The sequence below is a fragment of the Pelodiscus sinensis genome, chromosome 9 (genome assembly GCF_049634645.1).
Source record: "Pelodiscus sinensis isolate JC-2024 chromosome 9, ASM4963464v1, whole genome shotgun sequence".
Lineage (NCBI taxonomy): Eukaryota > Metazoa > Chordata > Testudines > Trionychidae > Pelodiscus > Pelodiscus sinensis.
The window spans coordinates 49,220,271-49,246,310 of NC_134719.1; the positions used below are offsets into that span (position 1 = coordinate 49,220,271).

General features: G+C 42.7%; 1 long non-coding RNA gene across 1 annotated transcript in view; it reads left to right on the top strand.

Annotated features, from left to right (window-relative positions):
• Positions 1 to 18,372, top strand: part of LOC142830677 (uncharacterized) — a 38,675-nt gene extending 20,303 nt beyond the window's left edge. The window contains exons 2-3 of the long non-coding RNA XR_012906126.1: positions 10,286 to 10,389; positions 17,118 to 18,372. This is a non-coding gene — a long non-coding RNA (uncharacterized LOC142830677). The remainder of the gene's footprint in view (positions 1 to 10,285; positions 10,390 to 17,117) is intronic.
• The last annotated feature ends 7,668 nt before the right edge of the window (positions 18,373 to 26,040 follow it).

Below are 26,040 nucleotides of genomic sequence, written 5' to 3' on the forward strand. Positions count from 1 at the left end.
GCTATAAAGCACCATCAGTTAACTAATCCTCATCAGTTAACTAAGGTCCTCAGGATTCAGGCTGTGGAGCTATAACATGGCAGTGTAGCCTCAAGAGCCCAATTCAGCCGGTGAGGATCAACATTTCGTTGCAGATAGGCAAATGCGAACTTTCTAAGACATAGCAGCAGTGTCCATCCCTTTCAGCTATCCAGAGGCTGCTGCTGCAAATAAAGACTTCCATGCAATCTGTGACACCCACCTACAATACAGTCTCCCTTCAACCCCCCAAACGCCTCCTACATACCTCCATGATTTTAATTTTGATTTAAGTCATGCTTACATCATCCCCATTGTGTCAAGGTAGCTTGTGGCTCTAAATTCAACTCTTCAGCCAGATGGGCTGATCATTTTGTAGTAACCTGCAGGCTGGTGTGAAAAGTCCAAACTTAATTCAGAGTGCCTAATCCCAGGCAATGCATAGATTTTGAAAGTGATTATCTATAATCTGACTCTAATGCACAGATTTTCCATTAGAAGCCTCGTGTCCTCTCTCTGTCCCCATCATCTGCTTTAGATTGGAGATTACCAAGCACTTTGCAGTGACTGCCCCTCTCACATATTTGGAACAAATAAAGTAATCCTCACAGATCCCCACAATGTGCGTACACGCAGTCTTCCAAACAGATGGACACATTTATCCCTGCCTCTGATTATAAAATATCACTTTAAAAAGATATGGGAAAGATTTTTTTTTTTTTTTTTTTTGCAATTTGAATGATAAGCAAAAAGGGTTCATTCTTCAGGGAGTGAAGTGGTAATATACAGAGCAAATAGGTCAATCATTCTGGCATGAGGCTATGCATGGAGACTGACAATATGGTTTGAGCTTTTCAGAATTTAGCACTGCTTCAATCTAAGGTCTTATAGCTGGGTGGCCTAGATATTAATAAGGATATACATACTAACGATGATGAACCAGCTGTCCATAGAAAAGCTGATTTAGAGAATATTCAGTTTTATCATTCTGACAGCTCCCACAGGACCACATACTGTATTCATTTCTTCTCCTTGTGCTAGAATCAAATTAGAATTGTGTTTAAAGATAAGGGGCCAATATCACAGCATTTTCATTCCCACTTGTATGACCTATTTATTTCATTTAATACTTTCTGTAAAGTATCTTCCAGCGTTCAGGGAGAACGGCTTTGAGGCTAATGGTCAAATTCTTCTTTTACTTACTACAAATGAAAACTGAAGTAATTCCATTGATATAAGTAAGTTACTCCAGTCACACCACTACAACTGAGAGCAGAACTTGCCCTAGTGGGGATACTCCTGAGAAGTTCTTTTAACTTTTTACCATTATTAAATACCAATGTTAGTGCTTTACAAGTGTTAATTAAGCCTCAAAACAGTGTTGATGTAGGTTTTAAACTAATTTTATGGTTGCATATATCAAGAAATAGAAAGCCTAATTTTGAACTCACATTCATTACTTTTATTCTGAGGGAACTCCATTTACTTCAATCGAGTTTTGTCCTAAATGCAATGATGCTGATGAGGGAAAAATCATTTATACCGATATTAAGCAATTTAACCTATTTATTATATTGAACCAGACTCTTTTCACTTACTTCACATCAGTAAAGTTATTCCAAATTTATGCCAGTATAACTGAGGGCAGACTCTGGCCCTCTGAGTCCCTGGCAGAAGTGGAAATAGAATCCGGGAGTTCTGATTCTCAGTCACTTGTTCTATCACTGTCAAGATGCACTTTTTATGGACACACTTACTTGATATGGCAGCCAGGAACATTTCCATTCTCCCTAGAATAGTCACAAGAAGGGAAACATTTCTCTGTTGGTTTGGTGCCCTAGAGATCAATCATTCAGGATACATCAGAAAAAGTAGCTTTTATGAATTATCCACAGATAAGTTAGCTTTCAGCAGAAACCCAGTCCAATAAAAATCTAAAACAATTTGGATCAGATGTTCCCTTCCCAAATTTCTAGCCAACATTGACTCATCACCCTGGGTCAGACTGCTTCATGTCATTTGGCATCACAGCAGTTTTTGGGAAGGAAAGCTTGCAAAGCGTTTTAAAATAAGCAGTTCTCCAAGTTCAAAAGCCTGAGGAGTTGAAACAAAGTTACTTGCTGCTGTATGTACGCCTGCTCCTTTTCTAAAATAGCTACCAGAGACTTCATCTGACACTGAATTGAAGTGTTATTCTATTGTAAGAAGTCAGTACCTAGGAACAGCAACTAAAGTAAGTTTTTACTCCGTTTATCAGCACAACAAAGCTAAAATAAAAGGGAAAATGCACTGCATTCTATTCTAGCTCACACGTCAACAGAACTCTTAACTAAGGCCCAGCTTCTGCTCCCACTGATTAGGAAAACTCCCTCCAACTTCACAAAGTACAAGTTCATACTCTTAATTCCAGTTGATCATGCAGGCACTAAAAAGAACCCAGCTTGACCTTCATATTCCAGGATGAGTGGCTATTTGATTTGAGTAGTTTTAATCTGAAGTGCAGATAAATATGGAACCTAAATATACCATTTTTATTCGGTCACGTCTCAGACTAGAAAAATAATTCTGGTATAAAATGACAGATTCAAAAAACACTGATTAGTTTCCCTTTGCTTTTCTCCCAGAACCTGAGCCACACAGTGTATGACCCACCATGACTGACTGAAAATAAAAGCAGGTATTTATCCATCTGTCAGTCCTCTCATCTAAATGCTTGTCCAATTCTGCAATGAAAACAGATTTTGTTTTAAACATCAGCAATTGTCCTTTCTGTGCCCTCTCTCCCTCGCTCATTAGCACACATATCCAATCACCATTTATTTCTTCTTCAGTTCAATCTTTCACAGATGAAGATTGAAAACTAAAATTTCAATCTTTCCTGATGCTTCCTTCAAGGTTTGCCTTGACATGGACCAATATTGTCAGTGATCTCAACTATGGAGTGTCTCTATAGGAATATATAGTCCCAACACACATATACGTGAGTGGGGGAATGGTCCCAGTATTGAGAACTTTCCAGGCTTCTGTACTACCTGAGTGAAATGGGCCAGCGAAAGGGTCTGAGTCTGCACTCCCACTTCCTTTACCCAGAGGCCTCAATGATCTTGAGGGCTTCCCTTTCACTCTCTTCAATGGCAGAGTCCTCATAATCTGAACAAGGTTAGGCCCGGGATTCGTGGGGCTCAACCCTTAACCTTGTTTTGGTTCCCTGGGACAGGGGCTAAGGTGATTACGTACAGTTCAAAGCAAATAATTTATTAAACAGCAATCAATTAAAAGAAAGAATAAGGAAAAAATGGAAACAGTTAGTGGAAAACACATCACTCCTTTCTGTGGCATGGAAACCTCGCAAACTGTTTCTAGAATGTAAGGGCAGTTCACAATCGGTTCTTTATAGATCCCAGGTCTCCTTTATGGGCTCTGGCTGGGCTGCAGGGAGGCTGCAGGTTGGACACTTGCTCTGGGTGGCAGAAAAGCTTCTCCCCAGTGTCAGCCTCCCTTCTTCCCCCCTCTCCCCAGTCGGGGTTACGATCCCCCTCCCAATCTGGCCAGCAAATTCTCTTCACTTGTGGAGTATCCCTGAGCTGGGCCTCTTCCCAGGGTCCCCCTTGCTCTCCTCTACTGCTCACCACACCCAAGTCCAATTTGCTGCAGGCCCAGCTCCACTCTCTGCTGCTCTGCCTCCAGTTCCCAAGGGGGCTTCTTTGACTCCTCTGGTTCTGTGGCTGCAGCTCTGCTTCCAGCATGGATCTGCTCTGGGTGCTGTGTCTCAGGACCTGTGGCTGCAGCTTTCTTTCAAGCATGAATCTGCTTCTGGGCTATGTCTCTGGCTCTCACTGGCTAGCATGGCTGATCTCCCCAGCTCAGCTCAAGGCACTGTTCTCACTTTAGTTCAGCTCGCATCTGACCCAGACAAATCCAGCTCACACACAGTACAGGACCCCCCGGCTTTCTGACTTCTTCATTAGTCTGTCCACCTTGTCAATCAGGCTGACCTGCAGCATTGGTCACTTACCACTGTTCCTAGGAACTGTCAGTCTCATGGTCCTGATTTCTCATCAACTCTTCTACTTTCTTTTGGTATTGGGAGTTAGCCAGCCAAAAGTACCCACTGAGTTTTATTAAGGGGACAATAAGTCCTCTTACAAAAACATCAATAGATGAGCAAAGAACCAATCCAGTTTCTTAAGGCAACACTATTTATTTTTTAGCTTCTAGAAAATGAATTCCTCACATGTTCAAGGTGTGGATACACCTAAACAAACAGGAAAAGTCAAGCAGTTCCATTGAATCTCTTGAGATAACCCATCTGAAATAGCAAGATCATCTGTTGGTGCAATCTGACCTCTGGGACACTATCCAAGTGAGTGGCCATATCTCTATAGATAACAGAAAACACCAACAAGCACTAATAAGATGTTGAAAGAAAAGCGTCAGTTTCAGGACTCAGATAAAAATGGTGGTCAGGTTTATATATGAAGAAGAAACCAAAGACATAATCACTAACAATTTTCCCTCATTACACAGGACACATCTACACAACAGGGCAAAAGTCGAATTAAGATACTCACCTTCATCTATGTCAATTGCATAGCTGAAGTTGAAATAGCTTAATTTGGCTTTTGGTGCTGTCTACACAGCAGGAAATTGAAGGAAGAACACTCTTCCTTTGACTTCCCTTAATCCTTGTGAAATGATGGTTACAGGAGTTGAAGTAAGTTCTCCAGCTCGACATTATTTTGAAATAATGGCTTGCTGTGTAGATGCGCACTTAGTTATTTAGAAACAAAGTCAGTTATTTCAAAATAATTCTGCTGTGTAGACGTACCCACAGAGACAATGAAAAGGCCCAACATGGAATCGTTCAGTACTGGTAACGCACAAAAAAGCTCCAAAATCAGTGCATCTTCCTTTGGTTCAATTATGAAAAGGAGAGATTAAAATGATACTCCAGGCATTGATTCCCTCTCATAGAATCATAGAATCATAGGACTGGAAGGGACCTCAAGAGGTCATCGAGTCCAGCCCCCCGCCCTCAAGGCAGAACCTAGCTCCGTCTACACCATCCCTGACAGATGTCTATCTAACCTGTTCTTAAATATCTCCAGAGAGGGAGATTCCACCACCTCCCTTGGTAATTTATTCCAATATTTGACCACCCTGACAGTTAGGAATTTTTTCCTAATGTCCAATCTAAACCTCCCCTGCTGCACTTTAAGCCCATTACTCCTTGCCCTGTCCTCAGAAACCAAGAGGAACAAATTTTTTCCTTCCTCCTTATGACACCCTTTTAGATATTTGAAAACCGCTATCATGTCCCCCCTTAGTCTTCTTTTTCCAAACTAAACAAGCCCAGTTCATGAAGCCTGGCTTCATAGGTCATGTTCTCTAAACCTTTAATCATTCTTGTCGCTCTTCTCTGTACCCTTTCCAATTTCTTCACATCTTTCTTGAAATGTGGCGCCCAGAATTGGACACAGTACTCCAGCTGAGGCCTAACTAGTGCAGAGTAGAGCGGCAGAATGACTTCACAAGTTTTGCTTACAACACACCTGTTGATACAACCTAGAATCATATTTGCTTTTTTTGCAACAGCATCACACTGTTGACTCATATTCAACTTGTGGTCCACTATGACTCCTAGATCCGTTTCCGCCATGCTCCTTCCTAGACAATCGCTTAACTTCTTGTATGTATGGAACTGATTGTTCCTTCCTAAGTGGAGCACTTTGCATTTCTCTTTATTAAACCTCATCCTGTTTACCTCTGACCATTTCTCTAACTTGCTAAGGTCATTTTGAATTATGTCCCTATCCTCCAAAGAAGTTGCAACCCCACCCAGTTTGGTATCATCTGCAAACTTAATAAGCGTACTCTCTATCCCAATATCTACATCATTGATGAAGATATTGAACAGTACAGGTCCCAAAACAGACCCTTGCGGAACTCCACTTGTTATCCCTTTCCAGCAGGATTTAGAACCGTTAAGAACAACTCTCTGACTACGGTTATTCAGCCAATTATGCACCCACCTTATCGTGGCCCTATCTAAGTTATATTTGCCTAGTTTATCAATAAGAATATCATGTGAGACCGTATCAAATGACTTACTAAAGTCTAGGTATATGACATCCACCACTTCTCCCTTATCCACAAGGCTCGTTATCCTATCAAAGAAAGCTATCAGATTAGTTTGGCATGACTTGTTCTTCACAAACCCATGCTGGCTATTCCCTATCACTTTATTACCTTCCAAGTGTTTGCATATGATTTCCTTAATTACCTGCTCCATTATCTTCCCTGGCACAGATGTTAAACTGACCGGTCTGTAGTTTCCTGGGTTGTTCTTATTCCCCTTTTTATAGATGGGCACAATATTTGCCCTTTTCCAGTCTTCTGGAATCTCCCCTGTCTGCCATGATTTTTCAAAAATCATAGCTAAAGGCTCAGATACCTCCTCTATCAGCTCCTTGAGTATCCTGGGATGCATTTCATCAGGACCTGGTGACTTGCTGACATCTAACTTTCCTAAGTGACTTTTAACTTGTTCTTTGTGTATCCTATCTTCTAAACTTACCCTCTCTCTGCTTGTATTCACTACGTTAGGCACACCTCCAGACTTCTCAGTGAAGACCGAAACAAAGAAGTCATTGAGCATCTCTGCCATTTCCAAGTTTCCTGTTACTGCTTCTCCCTCCTCACTAAGCAGTGGGCCTACCCTGTCCTTGGTCTTCCTCTTGCTTCTAATGTATTTATAAAAAGTCTTCTTGTTTCCCTTTATTCCCATAGCTAGTTTGAGCTCATTTTGTGCCTTTACCTTTCTAATCTTGCCCCTGAATTCCTGTGTTTCTTGCCTATATTCATCCTTTCTTATTTGTCCTAGTTTCCATTTTTTATATGACTCCTTTTTTTATTTTGAGATCATGCAAGATCTCCTTGTTAAACCAAGCTGGTCTTTTGCCATATTTTCTATCTTTCCTACCCAGCAGAATTGTTTGCTTTTGGGCCCTTAACAACGTCCCTTTGAAATACTTCCAACTCTCCTCAGTTGTTTTTCCCTTCAGTCTTGCTTCCCATGAGACCTTACCTACAAGTTCTCTGAGCTTATCAAAATCTGCCTTCCTGAAATCCATTACCTCAATTGTGCTGGTCTCCCTTCTACCTTTCCTTAAGATCATGAACTCTATTATTTCATGATCACTGTCCCCTATACTGTCTTCCACTTTCAAGTTCTCAACTAGTTCCTCCCTATTTGTTAAAAGCAAATCCAGAACAGCTTCTCCTCTGGTAGCTTTTTCAACCTTCTGAAACAGAAAGTTGTCTCCAATGCAGTCCAGAAACTTATTGGATAGCCTGTGCCCCGCTGTGTTAGTTTCCCAACATATGTCTGGATAGTTGAAGTCCCCCATCACCACCAAATCTTGGGCTTTGGATAGTTTTATTAATTGTTTAAAAAAGGCCTCATCCACCTCTTCCACCTGGCTAGGTGGCCTGTAGTAGACCCCCTTCCATACCAACATTCCAATCGTGCGTCCCATCCCACCAGGTTTCTGTAATACCAATGATATCATAGTTGTATTTATTGGTTAGCAATTCCAGTTCTTCCTGCTTATTACCCATACTTCTTGCATTTGTATATAGGCATCGAAGATACTGATTTGATCTTGCCTCCCTGTTGTGCCCTGACCCTCCTTTCTCCTTGCCATTATAGGCCGTAGTCCCCCCCCCCCCCATTTCCAACCCATCTCCCAGTCCCGCACATTCAGCACTTACCTGTGGGCTTTGCTCACCTGTCCCCGTCAAACCTAGTTATAAGACAACTGGAAGCAAAAGATGGTAGTGACACAACTTACTTTTCATTTTGGAGGAATGCTCATCTGAATCCACTTTTCAGATCCAAACCTGCTCCCAATGAAGCCAGTTGTGAACTGTTTTTGTTTGTTTCTTTGTTTGCTTGCTTGCTTGTTTGATTATGAGGTTTTTGTTGTGGATGTGGGGTAAGGAAAGGGGGACAAAAATTAAAAGGTTGGGGCTGAAAATAATCAGATTTTCAGTGTTGGAAAGTGCCACTTGAAAGCATAATTCAGGGATGAGGAAGATCCTTTTTACTCCATTCCAATGTGTATGACACTTTATTTATATCCACTTTTGATCTTTTCCCTTTCTTTTTCCCTACAAAAGACTGACTCTTCATGGTCCTAAGATACTTACCATATACATTTCACTTGCTGGATTCCTGCTAAGAAAATAGGCAGGCTTTCAATCAGGATTTTTTTCTCATAAAAGTCTCCAACTGGTAAAAATTACTGGAAAAGACAAAAATAATTAAACTCCCCACTGGGTGCCGAATTCTCTTATTATTTCATTTTATTAATAAAAGATTTTGTACTGAAAGCTCAGTAGAGCCAAAGCATATTTTAATGTTGGTCATAATCAGCTCTTAAATATACAAAGAAGCAGAAAAATTAAAGGTTACCACCACAATCCACATTTATAACATTAAACTAGAGAGATATTGTAACAACAAAAGACAAAGCCACTAGTCTAGTTAAAGAAAGGAGCCAAGAAACATGGAGAGACTAAATCAACAACAGATTTTTAGTCAGTACTATTCTTCACATTAAAAATACAGTAGTTATAAAAAGTTGGCATTGCACTTATTCTGAAATAATATGTCATCTCCTTGAAAATAAAAAAGGGGAAGCCACAAGTATTTATAACAAGATTTTCTTTTTCAAGTATCAGCTAGAAGACAGAGAAACATGGCAGCCAGTAGCAAAATGGCCACATTTGGCACACAGCCAGTTGAATGGCCAGATTTAAAGGGCCAGCTCAAGGAAGGACCTTTTGGGAAATGATACAAGGGACAAAAGGGACAAAATTGTCACAAAGGATAATACTCCCTGGGGAATGCGGGGTTGTAGTTTGAAAGAAACTCAACAATAAAACTGAAGACAAGAAAATAAAAACAGTGTTCACCAGACCATTGGGATGACTAACAGCTTAAAAAGTGCATTTTCCTTGAAACAGAAATGTTCTTTTGGGACAGAACCAGACAGAAGTAAAATAATGGAGCCAGCATTTGGATGACAGTTGATTAGACTACCAAGAAATGGTGGTAAAATGCAGGGTAAAGGAAATAAACAAACTAAAGTGAATTCAGCAGAACTTGCATTTATTATTTGCCTGCTGACTGGTGCTCATCGCTCTACAGGATATGAAGAGAGATCTAGGTCCCAGTCCATGGCTGCAGCTAAACAAGAGCAATGCAGAAGGGCAAGCACAAGGGTGGTATGAAACACATTTACATTTCTCGTGCCTTGGGCATTCTGGACAAACGGCCAATACCCCAGCTGACATTAGAATTGCCTAAAGGCTGGTGGGCGTACATTCCACCACCACTTAGTAGCCCTGTGACTGTCTGAAAAGACCCCAAGTTGGAGTGGAAGGGTCCAAATTCAAAGAGGCCCGGGGCTCCCAGCTGCAGCTGCTATTTCCACAGCAGTGGTGGCCAAAGTCCCAAGTCCTTTTGAATTGCTGAAAAAGCACTGTTCCTCATAGTTCTGAGAGTGGTGAGGGTTAGATGCCATGTTGGAGCTCCAGGTAGTGGAATAGTAAAGGAGTGAGTGGTGCAATGCTATCATCCTGGTCCCAAAGCCAAATGGGACCACCTGAGTTTGCAAACTTCCAGAAAGTTCACATCATCTCTCACTTGGATGTGTACTTCTTCCCTCAGATGCAAAAGTTATTAGAGAGATAGAATGGGCCACACTCCTTTACACACCCAATATGACAAAAGGATAGTGGCAGATACCCCTTAGGCCAAATTTGCGAGTGAATTCAGCCTTCTGTACACCATTTGGATTGATCCAGTTTGTAGTGATGTCCTTCTGACTACATGGGGACACTGCCACCTTCCAGAGTCTAATGAATTCCATTCTTCAGCCCCACGACCAGAGCAGATTTCCAATGGACAGCACAGTTGATACCAGCCCTCAGCATCCTCCTGAACCCCAGAGCCTTCATCCCCGTCCCTGCCTCAAAGCTAGCTCCCCTAGCACAGAGCCTGACCCCCTTCCCTCAAACTCCAACCCCAATCTCTGTCCCAGCCCTGAGCCTTTGAACCCTAGCCCCACATTAAACCTGCACCCACTGCTGGAGCTCTCACACTCTTGCAACCCAACCCTTTGCCCCAGAACCTCTTGGCCCCATGAACATGATGTGTCACATGTCATCTCAACATCGGTGCACATATTTTTTTTTCCAGGGGTGGAAAAAATTAGAGGGAACACTGCTCATGGTCCCTACAAATGTCAACTCTCTGGAGCAGCAGATAATTCACCAGCAACTTGGACCTCTGGCTGTCATCTGGTAAGGTGCTTTACTTGGGACGGAACCTCTTTAGGGCTTTGCGTCATGAAAGCCTTTCAGATCCTGTTTCTTGTGCACTTTTGCTAAATCCTCCCTCTTCTGGTAAGTTCACCAACCAGCCCCCTTTAAAATTCCTTTCCTTGGGGGCTTTGTATCCTAGCCGAGAAACCTGGGCTGAGAATGGCAAATTGCAGCTACTGGGAGCTGTTTTCTCCTTTACTTCCTCCCAGAAAGAGAGTCTATATTATTGGATCACAATTTAAACAGCTTCTTTTTCTATGGGGCCTATCATCATAGCATCTAGATGCTGCTGCTGTACTATACAGAATGTGTTAACAAAGTAATTATACTTTAATAAAGTAATTATATTATTTATTTTAATTATATTATATTTTAAAATGTATCTTAACTATGTTAAGACACACGAACTATAGGAAAATATCTACTATCACTCATCAGAAAAAATAAGTCCTGTATCTGATAAGCCTATTCCTTTTTCATATCAAGGAAATATTCGTAGTTTGGACTAGGTGATAGAATCATAGAATATTAGGACTGTAAGGGACCTCGAGAGGCCATCGAGTCCAGTCCCCTGCCCTCATGGCAGGGCCAAATACTGTCTAGACCATCCCTGATAGACATTTATCTAACCTACTCTTAAATATCTCCAGAGATGGGGATTCTACAACCTCCGTGGGCAATTTATTCCAGTGTTTGACTACCCCGACAGTTAGGAACTATTTCCTAATGTCCAACCTAAACCTCCCTTGCTGCAGTTTAAACCCATCTCAGAGGCCAAGATGAACAAGTTTTCTCCCTCCTCCTTATGACACCCTTTTAGATACCTGAAAACAGCTATCATGTCCCGTCCCCCCCCCCCCCCCCGCCCCAGTCTTCTCTTTTCTAAACTAAACAAACCCAATTCTTTCAGCCTTCCTTCATAGGTCATGTTCTCTAGACCTTTAATCATTCTCGTTGCTCTTCTATGGATCCTCTCCAATTTCTCCACATCTTTCTTGAAATGTGGTGCCTAGAACTGGACACAATACTCCAACTGAGGCCTAACCAGTGCAGCGTAGAGTGAAAGAATGACTTCCTAGACAGTTGCTTCCCATTCTGTTAATGCATCCCAGAGTCATGGAAACTGGAGGCAGAGCATCACACTGCTGACTCATATTCAGCTTGTGGTCCACTATAACCCCTAGATCCCTTTCAGCTGTATTCCTTCCTAGACAGTCGCTTCCCATTCTGTATGTGTGAAACTGATTGTTCCTTCCTAAGTGGAGCACTTTGCATTTGTCTTTATTAAACTTCATCCTGTTTACCTCAGACCATTACTCCAATTTGTCCAGATCATTTTGAATTATCACCCTATCCTCCAGAGCAGTCGCAACCCCTCCCAGCTTGGTATCATCTGCAAACTTAATAACGTACTTTCAATGTCAATATCTAAATCATTGATGAAGATATTGAACAGAGCCAGTCCCAAAACAGACCCCTGCGGAACCCCACTCCTTATATCTTTCCAGCAGGATTGTGAACCATTAATAACTATTTTCTGAGTACAGCAATCCAGCCAGTTATGCACCAACCTTATAGTAGCCCTATCTAAGTTGTATTTGCCTAGTTTATTGATAAGAATATCATGCGAGATCGTATCAAACGCCTTACTAAAGTCTAGGTATACCACATCCACCGCTTCTCTCTTATCCACAAGACTCGTTATACTATCAAAGAAAGCTATCAGATTGGTTTGATATGATTTGTTTTTTTACAAATCCATGCTGGCTGTTCCCTATCACCTTGCCACCCTTCCTAGTGTTCACAGATGATTTCCTTAATTACTTGCTCCAGTATCTTCCCTGGCACAGAAGTTAAACTAACTGGTCTGTAGTTTCTTGGGTTGTTCTTATATCCCTTTTTATAAATGGACACTATATTTTCCCTTTTCCAGTCTTCTGGAATCTCTCCTGTCTCCCATGATTTTCCAAAGATGATAGCTAGAGGCTCAGATACCTCCTCTATCAGCTCTTTGAGTATTCTAGGATACATTTCATCAGGCGCTGGTGACTTGCAGGCATCTAACTTTTCTAAGTGATTTTTAACTTGTTCTCTTTTTATTTTATCTTCTAAACCTACCCTCTTCCCACTAGCATTCACTATGTTAGGCATTCCTTCAGACTTAAGAACATAAGAACATAAGAACGGCCGTACTGGGTCAGACCAAAGGTCCATCTACCCCAGTATCCTGTCTACCGACAGTGGCCAGCACCAGGTGAGGGTGGACAGAAGACAATGGTCAAGCGATTTGTCTCCTGCCATCCCTCTCCAGCCTCTGACAGACAGAGGCCAAGGACACCATTTTATCCCCTGGCTAATAGCCTTTTATGGACCTAACCTCCATGAAATTATCTAGCTTCTCTTTAAACTCTATCATAGTCCTAGACTTCACAGCCTCCTCTGGCAAGGAGTTCCACAGGTTGACTACACGCTGTGTGAAGAACTTCCTTTTATTAGTTTTAAACCTGCTCCCCATTAATTTCATTTGGTGTCCTCTAGTTCTTCTATTTAGGGAACTAATAAATAACTTTTCTTTATCAGCCCTCTCCACACCACTCATGATTTTATATTCTTCTATCATATCCTCCCTCAGTCTCCTCTTTTCTAAACTGAAAAGTCCCAGTCGCTTTAACCTCTCCTCATATGGGACCCGTTCCAAACCCCTAATCATTTTAGTTACCCTTTTCTGAACCCTTTCCAAAGCCAAAATATCTTTTTTGAGGTGAGGAGACCACATCTGTACACAGTATTCAAGATGTGGGCGTACCATAGTTTTATACACTTCTCGGTGGAGACTAAAACAAAGAAGTCATTAAGCATCTCTGCCATTTCCAAGTTTCCTGTTATTGTTTCTCCCTCCTCTCTGACCAGTGGACCTACCCTGTCCTTGGTCTTCCTCTTGCTTCTAATGTATTTATAAAAAGTCTTCTTGTTTCCCTTTATTCCCATAGCTAGTTTGAGCTCATTTTGTGCCTTTGCCTTTCTAATCTTGCCCCTGAATTCCTGTGTTGATTGCCTATATTCATCCTTTGTAATTTGTCCCACTTTCCATTTTTTTATAGAACTCCTTTTTTATTTATAGATCATGCAAGATCTCGTGGTTAAGCCAACTCGGTCTTTTGCCATATTTTCTATCTTTACAACGCAGTGGAATAGCTTGCTTTTGAGCCCTTAATGTCCCTTTGAAAAACTGCCAACTCTCCTCAGTTGTTTTTCCCCTCAATCTTGATTCCCGTGGGACCGTACCTATCAGCTCTCTGAGCTTACCAAAATCCACCTTCCTGAAATTCATTGTCTCTATTTTGCTGTTCTCCCTTCTACACTTCCTTAGAATTGTGAACTCTATGATTTCATGATCACTTTTACCCAAGCTGTCTTCCACTTTCAAATTCTCAACCAGTTCCTCCCTATTTGTTAGGATCAAATCTAGAACAGCTTCCCCCCGGTAGCTTTTTCAACCTTCTGAAATGAAAAGTTGTCTCCAATGCAGTCCAAGAACTTATTGGATAGTCTGTGCCCCGCTGTGTTATTTTCCCACCACATATCTATATAGTTGAAGTCCCCCATCACCACCAAATCTTGGGCTTTGGATGATTTTGTTAGTTGTTTAAATAAGCCTCGTCCACTTCTTCCACCTGGGTAGGTGGCCTGTAGTAGACTCCTAGCATGACATCACCCTTGTTTTTAATCCCTTTTAGCCTAACCCAGAGACTCTCAACACTTCCGTCTACTATGTACATCTCCACCTCGCTCCAAGTGTGTTCATTTCTAATATATAAGGCAACACTTCCTCCCTTTTTTCCCTGTCTATCCTTCCTGAGCAAGCTGTATCCTTCCAACATTCCAATCATGTGTATTATCCCATCAAGTTTCTGTGATGCCAACAATGTCATAATTGTACTTATTTATTAGCACTTCCAGTTCTTCCTGCTTTTTACCCATACTTCTCACATTTGTATATAGGCATCTAAGATACTGATTTGACCTTGCCTCCAAATTTTTCCCTGACTCTCCTTTCTCTTTGCCATTATAGCCCACACTCCCTCCCATTTCCAACCCATCTCCCAGTTCTCCATGTTCTCCACTTACGTGTGGGCTTTGCTCACCTGTCCCCGTCAAACCTAGTTTAAAGCCCTTGTCATTAGGTTAGCCAATCTGTGTCCAAATCTGTGTCTTCCCCCTCCTCGAAAGGTGAATGCCATCTCTGCCTAGCAGTCCTTCCTGGAATAGCATCCCGTGGTCGAGGAAGCCAAAGCCCTCCTGGTGAAATCATCTTCACAGCCGGGCATTCACCTCCAGGATGCACCTGTCTCTGCCTGGGCCCCCACCTTTGACAGGAAGGATCGAAGAGAATACCACCTGTGCTCCAAACTCCTTCACCCGTACTCCCAGAACCCTGTAGTCACTCTTGATCCGCTCAGTGTCACACCTTGCAGTATCATTTGTGCCCACATGGATGAGTAGCATGGAGTAGTAGTCAGAGGGCCGGATAATCCTCGACAATGGCTCCATAACATCTTGGATATGGGCTCCCGGCAGACAGCATACCTCCCAAGCTGAAATGTCAGGGCGACAAATGGGTGCCTCCATCCCCCTCAGAGGAGAGTCTCTGACCACCACTACCCTATGTTTCCTATTCACAGTGGTGGCAGCAGACCTCCCAGCCTTGGGGATACAAGGCTCCTCCTCCTCCATTGTAGGGTGATTCCTTATCTCCTCTATAAAGATGAAGTGGATTAGTGCAGTAGGCACTTTTTTGATCAAAGTTCAGATCCCATCTTAAGTCACAAGCTCAAATGCCTTTACTGGTCTCCTCAGATTTGCCTTATTAATTATATATGCATCCACAGGTACACATTTTGACCTTGATGACCATTTCTTTTCAGTGTGTTAAAGGACAGACAGCTTGCAAAATGCTGAATGTGTGGCACTCAGATCCCTTACTTTAACAAATACACTAATAAATTTTTAAGTTATAAAATAAAGGGACACATCCTTACCTGATATGAATAGTTAGAGCTCTACTAAAGTCAATGCAGCTGTACTTTCTTACCAATGAGGGTCTCTCTGAGGCTATGTCTACACTACCCTCCTAGTTCGAACTAGGAGGGTAATGTAGGCATACCGCACTTGCAAATGAAGCCCGGGATTTGAATTTCCCAGGCTTCATTTGCATAAGCGGGGCTCCGCCATTTTTAAATCCCCGCTGGTTCAAATCCTGTGCCGCGCGGCTACACGCAGCACGAACTAGGTAGTTCGAACTAGGCTTCCTAGTTCGAACTACCGTTACTCCTCATTCCACGAGGAGTAACGGTAGTTCAAACTAGGAAGCCTAGTTCGAACTATCTAGTTCGTGCCACATGTAGCTGCGCGGCACAGGGTTCGAACCAGCGGGGATTTAAAAATGGCGGAGCCCCGCTTATGCAAATGAAGCCCGGGAAATTCAAATCCCGGGCTTCATTTGCAAGTGCGGTATGCCTACATTACCCCGCTAGTTCGAACTAGCGGGGTAGTGTAGACATACCCTGAGTTCTTAGTTTTATTGTCAGTAGCAGTTTTCAAAAATTATCTTTTAGATGAATGATACTACAATAATTGAACAAAATTATTCTACATTCTATATTTTGTGCCAGATAATTCAGTAGGCCATCTTTAAATCTTAACACCTGATATAAGCAACCAATGTACCAATTTAGATTCCTGTGCTGCCCCAAATGTTGAAATTAATGGCAGAATTAATTATTCCTAAACACTGTCCAACAGAATCATATTTAACTTATATTTCCTTTTGCTACTGGAGGATGAGACACACAAAGACACTGTTGTAGTTTCAAAATGAATTTTTGCTGTACAGTCATAGAAACACTCTATAAATTAAATTGCAGGCAGAGCTCCAATAAAGCAATGGCTTTTCTTTTACGATTTTTTTCTAACTCTGTGTAACTGACCAACAGTATTTGTGTTGTAAATTAAACCATTTTCTGTCATTATGCTGCCATGCCAACAAACCTGCAACATATAAAAGAAGTTCCTCTGTGCATCTACAGTTGTCACAAGAGTGTGTATTTCTATTTGTGGCCACAACATATCTTGTAATTCTGGTAACAGAAGCAATGTCATTGAAATTCTGAAACTCTATTCTTCCACTCAGCCAAGCCTTAGGAATCAATTACAAAGCAGATATAGGCATTATACATCACCTCAATATCAAAATGATCTAATCTGCACTGCTGCAAAAGTCTAAAGGAAAAATAGTTGTAAATCCCTAACAAATTGAAGTTTGAGGGGGGGGGGGTGTTTGTTTTTTAAAAACAAATCTATTCCAGTGGATGAAATTAAAAATGCCTTGGAAATATTTGTGCCTTCTAATTCATTTTACAATCTAATGTAACGATGCTGGAATGGGCTTTAGACTGCTTCTGCATGAAAAATAAACACTAATGTCATTTCACAATCTATGAACTGGTAGGTTCATCCTGAATTTGATTATTTCTGGAAATATTGCCATCATGAGGGGCATGTCTACACTAAGAAATTAGTTTGAATTTACTAAAATGGAAATAACTCCCGAAATAACAAACTAGAAATAGTGGGGAGCATATAAGCAAGTGAGTCAGAATTATTTTGGAATAGTGCGTCATACTGACTGAAACCTGTCTTGCACTTAGAGCTCCCAGAAGCTCCTGTGACTGTTTGGTCAGGCAAGCTGCGATGATTGATTTCAGGGCTCCTCTCTTCGCCTGCATCTCACACCCCTCTCCTCCTCTGCCTCCCCCTCACACACAGCACAAAATGGATGCAGTGCACTCTGGTTGCCCTTATGAATGCCACAGCTCTCCCAACATGGAGCCAGAGCTGCTGCCAAGCAGTGCCAGGTTCACAGGCCTTGGGCTGCTCCTCATGATGCAGTACTTCCACACTGCCCACATGATACTCTAGGAGAATGAAGACCAGCCCAGACCGCAGGCCCTCGTCACTCCATCCTGGCACTCCTGCTGCTGCAAATGTCCCTCAATCCCCTGTACACTGTGCAACACTGCTTCAGGCAGTCGGAGACTAGTTTAGCCTGGTGGGACCATGTTGTCCTGCAGTGGTGGGATGATCAGCAGTGGCTCCAGAAATTCCATATGCAGAAGGCCACCTTCCTGGACCTCTGCAAATGCGTCGCACCTGCCCTCAGATAACAAGACACGCAACTAAGAACCACCATCCCCATGCAGAAGCATGTTGCCATCGTACTCTATAAGCTCACCATACCAGACAGCTACCGCTCCATCAGGAACCAGTTTGGGGTGGGGAAATCCACATTCAGGGCCATGCTCCTGCAAGTAGCCAAGACTATCAACCACGTACTGATATGGAGGATCATCACTCTGGGAAACGAGGACAGCATCTTTGATGGCTTTGCTGCCATGGGAAGGCGCACAATGCCCACATCTTCCAGAACTCCTGCCTCTTTTTTCCCTGACCGCACCGTCAGAGTTGGGGAAGTGGACATGCTCATCTGCATCCTGGGCGACACAGCCTACTCTTTGCTCCCCTGACTCATGAATCCCTTCACGGGCAGTGTGGGCCCACCAAGGAGCATTTCAGTGCCAGGCTGAGCAGGTGCCGCATGGTCACACAAGTGCATTCATCCACCTAAAAGGAAGGTTCAAGAGTTTCCTCACCCACCTGCATCTCAGCAAGCGCAACATCCCCTTTGTGGTGGCAGCCTACTGTGTGCTCCACAACCTGTGTGAGAGCAAAGAGGGGACTTTCCTGCCAGGGTGGGGGGCAGAAGCTGTACAAGTGGCCAGGGCATATGAGCAGCTGGACACCATTGCCATCAGGAGAGCACATGAAGGGGCTATGCTCATCAGAGAGGGCTTGAGGGAGAGTCTCTCCCATGCCTCTCCACAAGGGACCCCTGTGTTACCTCTGTGTGCCTTTCTTCCCCCTCCCTCCCTTCCTTCCCACCTTCTCCCATGCCCTGCAGAGAAAATAAAACAGCCTTCTTTATTGAAAAAACAAGACTGTTTATTGGGTGGCTATACAACAGGAGATAAAACCTGGAAAGAGGAAGAGGGGGAGTGGGTCAGGGCTGCAGCTGGGACTGGCACCTGCCTCAGGTTGCTTAGGAGGCTTCAGCTGCCCAAGAGGTCATACTGCCATGTGGTGGACTCGGGTGGGGGGAGGGGAGGGGAGAAAGGGTGGAGGGAGGGGAGAGGAGAAAAGGAGGGGGGACATGGATGTGGCTGGTGGCCTGTTCCATGCATGAGGCCATGTGCTCTGTCACTGAGGTCTGGGAGGAGCACATGGCCTCGTGCTGGCACAGCAGCTAGTCCCAGGTAGCTTTCTGTTGCTCCCAGCAGCCTGCTCCTGGCACTACTCTTCAAGCCCCCAGATGAGGGGCTGCAGGCAGGCTACCTGCTCCCTCATTAGGTCCTTCTGGGTTCTCTTCCTCCAGTGGATCCTGTGGAGTCAGGTAGATGGCGTAGGTAGTGGGGTACACGCCAAGCTCTCAGCTATCCCAGCTGTGAAGAAAAGTGAAAAGGGCAGTCATCCCACTACACGCTGTGTATGAAGCCCAGCCCTAATCTCTGAGCTGACACTGACAGTCTCAGTTCAGACGATGGAAATGTGTTTTGAGCAAGGCCATGTGTTACCTAAAGAGTGGGCACTTTCCAGCAGGGGCACAGATGTCCCAAGAGAGCATCAATACACACCCGGCCCTGAGACAAGCAGGGATGGGAAGAACTTTGAAATAAGCGTTACTCCCTGAGGAAAACAGGAGTACAGATTTTGAAATAACAGCCTATTATTTCAAAATAATGGTAGTATGGACACTCCACTTATTATTTCAGAATCAAGGGGGTTATTTCATAATAACTTCCTAGTGTAGACCAGGTAAGATGAGCACATTCCTGGATTGTACCCCTCCTCAGGTTGTTGTTTTTTGCTTTTTTTGAGGTAGATTTATATGTATATTAACTATTTCTAGGTGGAAGAGATCAGAGTTAGTTTGATTTTTGATTGGAATGAAAATTCTCCAAAACCGGAGTAACTTTTCTATTATAAAAATTCTGTACAACTGCTACCATGGATCATAGAAGTCAGAACAGTGAGTCAGTGCAGTACTAGCACAGTGACTGTAAATCTTGAAATTAGCATATGATATGGCCAAAAAAATGGAAGGTTTGTGGGGGGGTTTAATTTCCTATATTTTCAAGTTTTGACATTTCATTCTTACTACGGAATTTTAAATTTGTTGAGAAATGAGGGAAAGTGTTTTCACAAGAATGTAGTCAAATCTGTATCTACCTTTTTTGTTTTGCTTTCTAGGTTTTAATTTTTTGAAAAATGTTGGCAATCTGTACAAACAGGATACAACCATGCAGGTTTATTTTGGCAATGTACTCCAGAGGTACAGGGTTTTCACTAAAGGTATTTCCTGCTTCTTAGCAAGCGGTCAGTAAGTGTGTAGAAAATACCCTGGTGAAGATATCTGGTAGAACTGAGAAATAAAGGTGCCAGACTTAAGAGAGGCAGAACAACTGTGCTCTGTATTGCGTCAGCAGTCTTTAGAACTGAGAGAGAGAATGAACATTGCTTTGGAAAGCAGGGTGCCTTAAAAGTATTTACAAGCCAGAATCACAAAGCCTAAAAGAATTTTGTCTACCAGGAACACAAACCCAGACTTCAAGTATGTGAATATTAGTGTCTGTTTCTGTGATCTGAGCAAGGATGAATGACCTCAGTTCATCAGAAAATTAGTCTAGTAGCTAGAGGGGAAAAAATAAATTAAAAACGCTCTTTGCTTATGAAGCCTAAGGCTGTGACATGAAATGTATCACAAAATTGGTTATTTGTAAAACATTACTTTTTAGATGTACATTTGCATCTCACCACTGACAAGGCTTGTTCCCTGGAAAATTAAAATGTTGGAGTTTGTTTTTTCTTTCCAGTTCTGTTCTCTTTTTTCAAACAATGAGAAGAAAACAAAAAGGGTATGTCTACACTACCCCGCTAGTTCGAACTAGCTGGGGTAATGTAGTCATCCGCAGTTGCAAATGAAGCCCGGGATTTGAATTTCCCAGGCTTCATTTGCATGAAGCCGGCCGGCGCCATTTTTAAATGCCAGCTAGTTCGAACCCCATGCCGTGTGGCTACACGCGGCACGGAGTAGCTAGTTCAGATTAGGCTTCCACGAGGAGTACAGCTAGTTCGGATTAGAAGCCTAATCCGAACTAGCTACTCCGTGCCGCGTGTAGCCGCGCGGCACGGGGTTCGAACTAGCCGGCATTTAAAAATGGTGCCGGCCGGCTTCATGCAAATGAAGCCCGGGAAATTCAAATCCCGGGCTTCATTTGCAACTACGGATGATTACATTACCCCCGCTAGTTTGAACTAGTGGGGTAGTGTAGACATACCCCAAGAGACAGAGAGAGAAAGAGAGAGAGAGGTGGCAGCTGGCTACCTATGGCTCCATACGAGGTGAAAATATTTATCTACCACAGCACTTAAAACAAATGCTTTTCCTACAAACACTGTTTTTCAACTGTTTCTTCACCTTAAAATGAGTTGGGTAAATTACAGTGTTGATGAGCAGTAGTGTAGTGATATATGGAGCATTAGATTTGCAGCCCGCATATTTGGGTCCTAATCCTAGCTGACCACTTGACTTATTGTGTTCTCATCACATCTGTGCCACTAACAAGTTGAGATGGTAATATCTTAGGGGGCAGGGACTTCCTTGTAATATACGTTTATGCAGAGACTACCACATAGGAGACCTGGTAACTAGATGAAAGTAACTGGACCTTTCTCATTATTGTATCTAGCTAATGAAATTTCTGATTTGCTTCACTTGGCTGGGAGACAAGGGGGAAAAAATCAACTGAGAGAGAGGATAGAAAGAAAAAGCAATGATGTCTCAGAAGTGGATGCTCTCAACTCAAGAGAAAGGAGAACACATCTGGATTCTACACTTACCTGGAGGTGACAAAGAAAAAAATCATGCTTGAATAGGAATAGTGAGAGAGTTGATTCTGGGAAGATAAATGGCCAGTGGAAAGCCCTACCAAAGGCTTGATAAACTACGGCCTAGTGACTGTTTCAAATATCAAGGTCTACACAGTATATGATCACATTGTTATCCATCATACTCACAACAGCCCTGTGACACGCGTTCAATAGAGCTAAGCCAAATTTTTCAGATGCATTTTTTCTTGGAGAAAAATGCAGATTTGGAGACTCTGAAATATTTCCTCAAATTCAGATCAGTTTTCTGAGTTCATTCTGTCAAAATCCTCCCTAAAATTTTGAAAGTATTTAAACATTTTGAAATTTTCAAAATGTAATGATTTGATTTTTTTTAATCTGAAACAACTTTTTGTCTAAAACCTTATTTTTTTAAGCATAAACACTTTAAAATGGTTGAAATTGAAACAGAAGACTTTGATATCAAAATGAAACATTTTGTTCAAACAAATTTAGGGGTTGGGGTTTTTTTTTGCCAAAACTGGAAAGACGAAGTGGTATTGATTCAACCCAAAACGAAATATTTTGCAATATTTTGAAATTGCCACTGAATCATAAATCACAGTTCTAGTGAGTGGAATATGTTAGTTTTGTGTAAGGGTTTGTGTTTGTCTGATGAAATCAAACTGCTTGCACTAAGGGGAAGAAAAACAGAAATGTAAGAGAGCATTAGCATGGGAATTGTCTCACACCCGTATAACATTTTTGTCTTGGAAAACCCTACTTGCTTCCAGCACACAAGGACATAGCTCCCTGCTTAGATCTCACACAGGCATACACAGTGGAGTAAGTAGGCAGGTGTGGCTGGAGCTGCAGATTAAACAGGGCTCTCAGGAGCAATACAAGAAATTAAAAAGAGTAATCAGAAATAAAGGAGAAGACAAAAATTCCACATCCACTGAGACTGGATTCCATGCTATGGGGCTTTTGTTTTTGCTTTATGTTACGTATATCTTATTAATGAACAAAAACTTCATTTGTTGTGAGTTAAGGTGGCACTCACCAATAAACTAAATCATGAAAAATTATGAAATTAAGAATTAAAATTAATTAAAAGGTTTCAATTTCAAGCACTCTCAAGTTAGGAAATGCCACAAAAAATTTGCTAAAAAAAACGTATTTTGGGCTCCTTCTGTATTCAGCCTTTAATGACAAACAAAATGGAATACCTGTGAAATATTTGATGAGTGTGAGTTGCCCAACACTATATAAGAACTAGGTGGCAAAAGCAAGGATTGAATCTAAGTCTCAAGGCTGGCATACAACTAACCACAAGATCATCCTTTTTCTTTCTGTAGTTCCCTATCACATAACTACACACCTTTTACCTCTATAACAAGACATATTACAACTCCTTCAATAACATCTTAGATGTGGCTATTATCACAGCTGATTCAGCTGCGAAGCAGATTCTTCTCCTCCTCTGATTGAATCAGGAATCCAGTCCAGTGCAAAAACTAACAAGGAATTATTAGTTGCATGGGTAATTGTTGTATGGCTAATGTTTATCCTGGCACTTTCTAACTTCACAGCTTTTTAATCCTCAACTTTGCATTTTCTACTTTCTTATGGTTAGTTTAGGAAAGGTTGCTCTAATCAATAATAATGATTAAATAATAATTTTTGTAAGTTTCCATCACTTTCATAGAAGGAAAACCTTGGGTCTACATTCTGTTTAAATAAGAAGCATTTACAGTGAAAGCTGTGTTATCCGGCACTCTGTTAACCAGAAAACTTTGTTAACTGGCATTGCCCCCAGCCACAATACTGTCACATCTTCAGGGGCACAGGCCTGGCTTGGTTTACCATGATTGGCTTAACAATTTTTTATTTAAGAAGTACTAATCATCTTCAACTCAAAATAGAAATGTGAGACCAACTGCCTCACGCTACAAAACTACCAATATTAAAAACTTGAGTTTTACTATTATTGTCCATTGGTTTTTCTTAGGTTGATGGGATATTCAGATAACCAGAATGTTTAGATAGCCGGAATGCCCTAGTCCCTGAGCGTGCCAGATAATATAGGCTTTACTGTACTTTCTTCAATGTATATTGTCATCTTTCTGAGAATCCACATTTCACCACTCAGTGTCATGTTGCCCAATCTCAATGAAGTGTGCCAAGCCCTTTAAGTCCCCTTCAAAAGCTGACTACATGCCACCCCAGAGAAAAAGGCACTAGAATGGGATTCCTTGCGTGGCCTAGAGAGGCTGCAGAGAAAGCAGCCAATCAGTCTAGAAAGCTCCTATAAAAATTAATCGCGGGATTAATGCTCAGTTGCTAGCTAGAGCCAAAGGAGGAAAGACAATGTTCCTGGCTGGCCGGCCAAGAAAGCTGCAGCAGCTGGTCAGATCAGTCACTGGCTGGGACCAGAAAGGGTGGAAGACTGAGGGTATGTCTACACTAACCCACTAGTTCAAACTAGCGGGGTAATGTAGGCATACCGCACTTGCAAATGAAGCCCGGGATTTGAATTTCCCGGGCTTCATTTGCATAAGCGGGGAGCCGCCATTTTTAAATCCCCGCTGGTTCGAACCCCGTGCAGCGCGGCTACACGGGGCACGAACTAGGTAGTTCGAACTAGGCTTCCTAGTTCGAACTACCGTTACTCCTCGTAGAATGGCGGCTCCCCGCTTATGCAAATGAAGCCTGGGAAATTCAAATCCCGGGCTTCATTTGCAAGTGTGGTATGCCTACATTACCCCGCTAGTTCGAATTAGGAGGGTAGTGTAGACATACCCTGAGAGATTCCATGCAGTCTGAAGAGAAGAGAAGCCTCTTTGAGTAGGGCTAGGACTCTAATATGTCCAGGCACAGAGGCCTGGGAAGGAGAACTCTGACAAGAAGGCCAAAGACTGTTACAAGCTCACTAGGTGAAGAGATGTCAGAAAGAACCCCAAAAAGAAAGTGTGAGTCATCCCACCAGCTACGTCTACATTGGCCCCTTTTCCGGAAGGGGCATGCTAATTTTTCAGATCGTAATAGGGAAAGCCGCTGGGGATTTAAATATCCCCCGCGGCATTTAAATAAAAATGTCCACCGCTTTTTTCCGGCTTTTAGAAAAGCCGGAAAAGAGCGTCTACACTGGCCCTGATCCGGCCCGATCCTCCGGAAAAAAGCCCTTTTCCGGAGGATCTCTTATTCCAACTTCAATTTAGTAGGAGTCATGGAGATCGAGAGAAATCCCAGATGATTGGAAAAAGGCAAATGTAGTGCCCATCTTCAAAAAAGGGAAGAAGGACGACCCAGGGAACTATAGGTCTTACCTCGGTTTCTGTAAAAATTATGGAAGGGAGCCTTAAGGAATCCATTTTGAGGCACTTGGAAGAGAGGAAAGTGATTAGGAATAGTCAGCCTGGATTCACAAAGGGCAAGTCATTCCTGACCAATCTGATTATCTTCTATGATGAGGTAACGGGCTCGATGGACATGGGAAAGTCAGTGGATGTGATATACCTTGACTTTAGCAAGGCTTTTGATACGGTCTCCCACAATATTCTTGCCAGCAAGTTAAGGGAATGTGAATTGGATAAATGGACGGTAAGATGGATAGAAAGATGGCTAGAAGGCCGGGCCCAACGGGTAGTGATCAATGGCTCGATGTCAGGATGGCGGTCGGTTGCTAGCGGAGTGCCCCAAGGTTCGGTTCTAGGACCGGTTTTGTTCAATATCTTTATTAATGACCTGGATGAGGGGATGGATTGCACCCTCAGCAAGTTTGCGGATGACACTAAACTAGGGGGAGAGGTAGATATGCTTAAGGGCAGAGATAGGGTCCAGAGCGACTTAGACAAATTGGAGGATTGGGCCACAAGAAATCTGATGAGGTTCAACAAGGACAAGTGTAGAGTCCTGCACTTGGGACGGAAGAATCCCAAGCATAGTTACAAGCTGGGGATCAACCGGTTAAGTAGTAGTTCTGCAGAAAAGGACCTGGGGGTTACAGTGGATGAGAAGCTGGATTTGAGTCAACATTGTGCCCTTGTATCCAAGAAGACTAATGGCATATTAGGTTGCATTAAGAGGAGCATTGCCAACAGATCCAGAGATGTCATTATTCTCCTTTATTCGGCTTTGGTGAGGCCACATCTGGAGTATTGTGTCCAGTTCTGGGCCCCACACTACAAAAAGGATGTGGACACATTAAAGAGGGTCCAGCGGAGGGCAACCAAAATGATTAGGGGGCTGGAGCATATGACCTATGAGGAGAGGCTGAGGGACTTGGGTCTGTTTAGTCTGCAGAAGAGAAGAGTGAGGGGGGATTTGATAGCAGCCTTCCACTTCCTGAAGGGAGGTTCCAAAGAGGATGGAGAGAGGCTGTTCTCAGTAGTGACAGATGTCAGAATAAGGAGCAATAGTCTCAAGTTGTGGTGGGAGAGGTCCAGATTGGATATTAGGAAAAACTATTTCACTAGGAGGGTTGTGAAGCACTGGAATGGGTTACCTAGGGAAGTAGTGGAGTCTCCATCCCTAGAGGTGTTTAAGTCTCGGCTTAACCAAGCCCTGGCCGGGTTGATTTAGTTGGAATTGGTCCTGCCTAGAGCAGGGGGCTGGACTTGATGACTT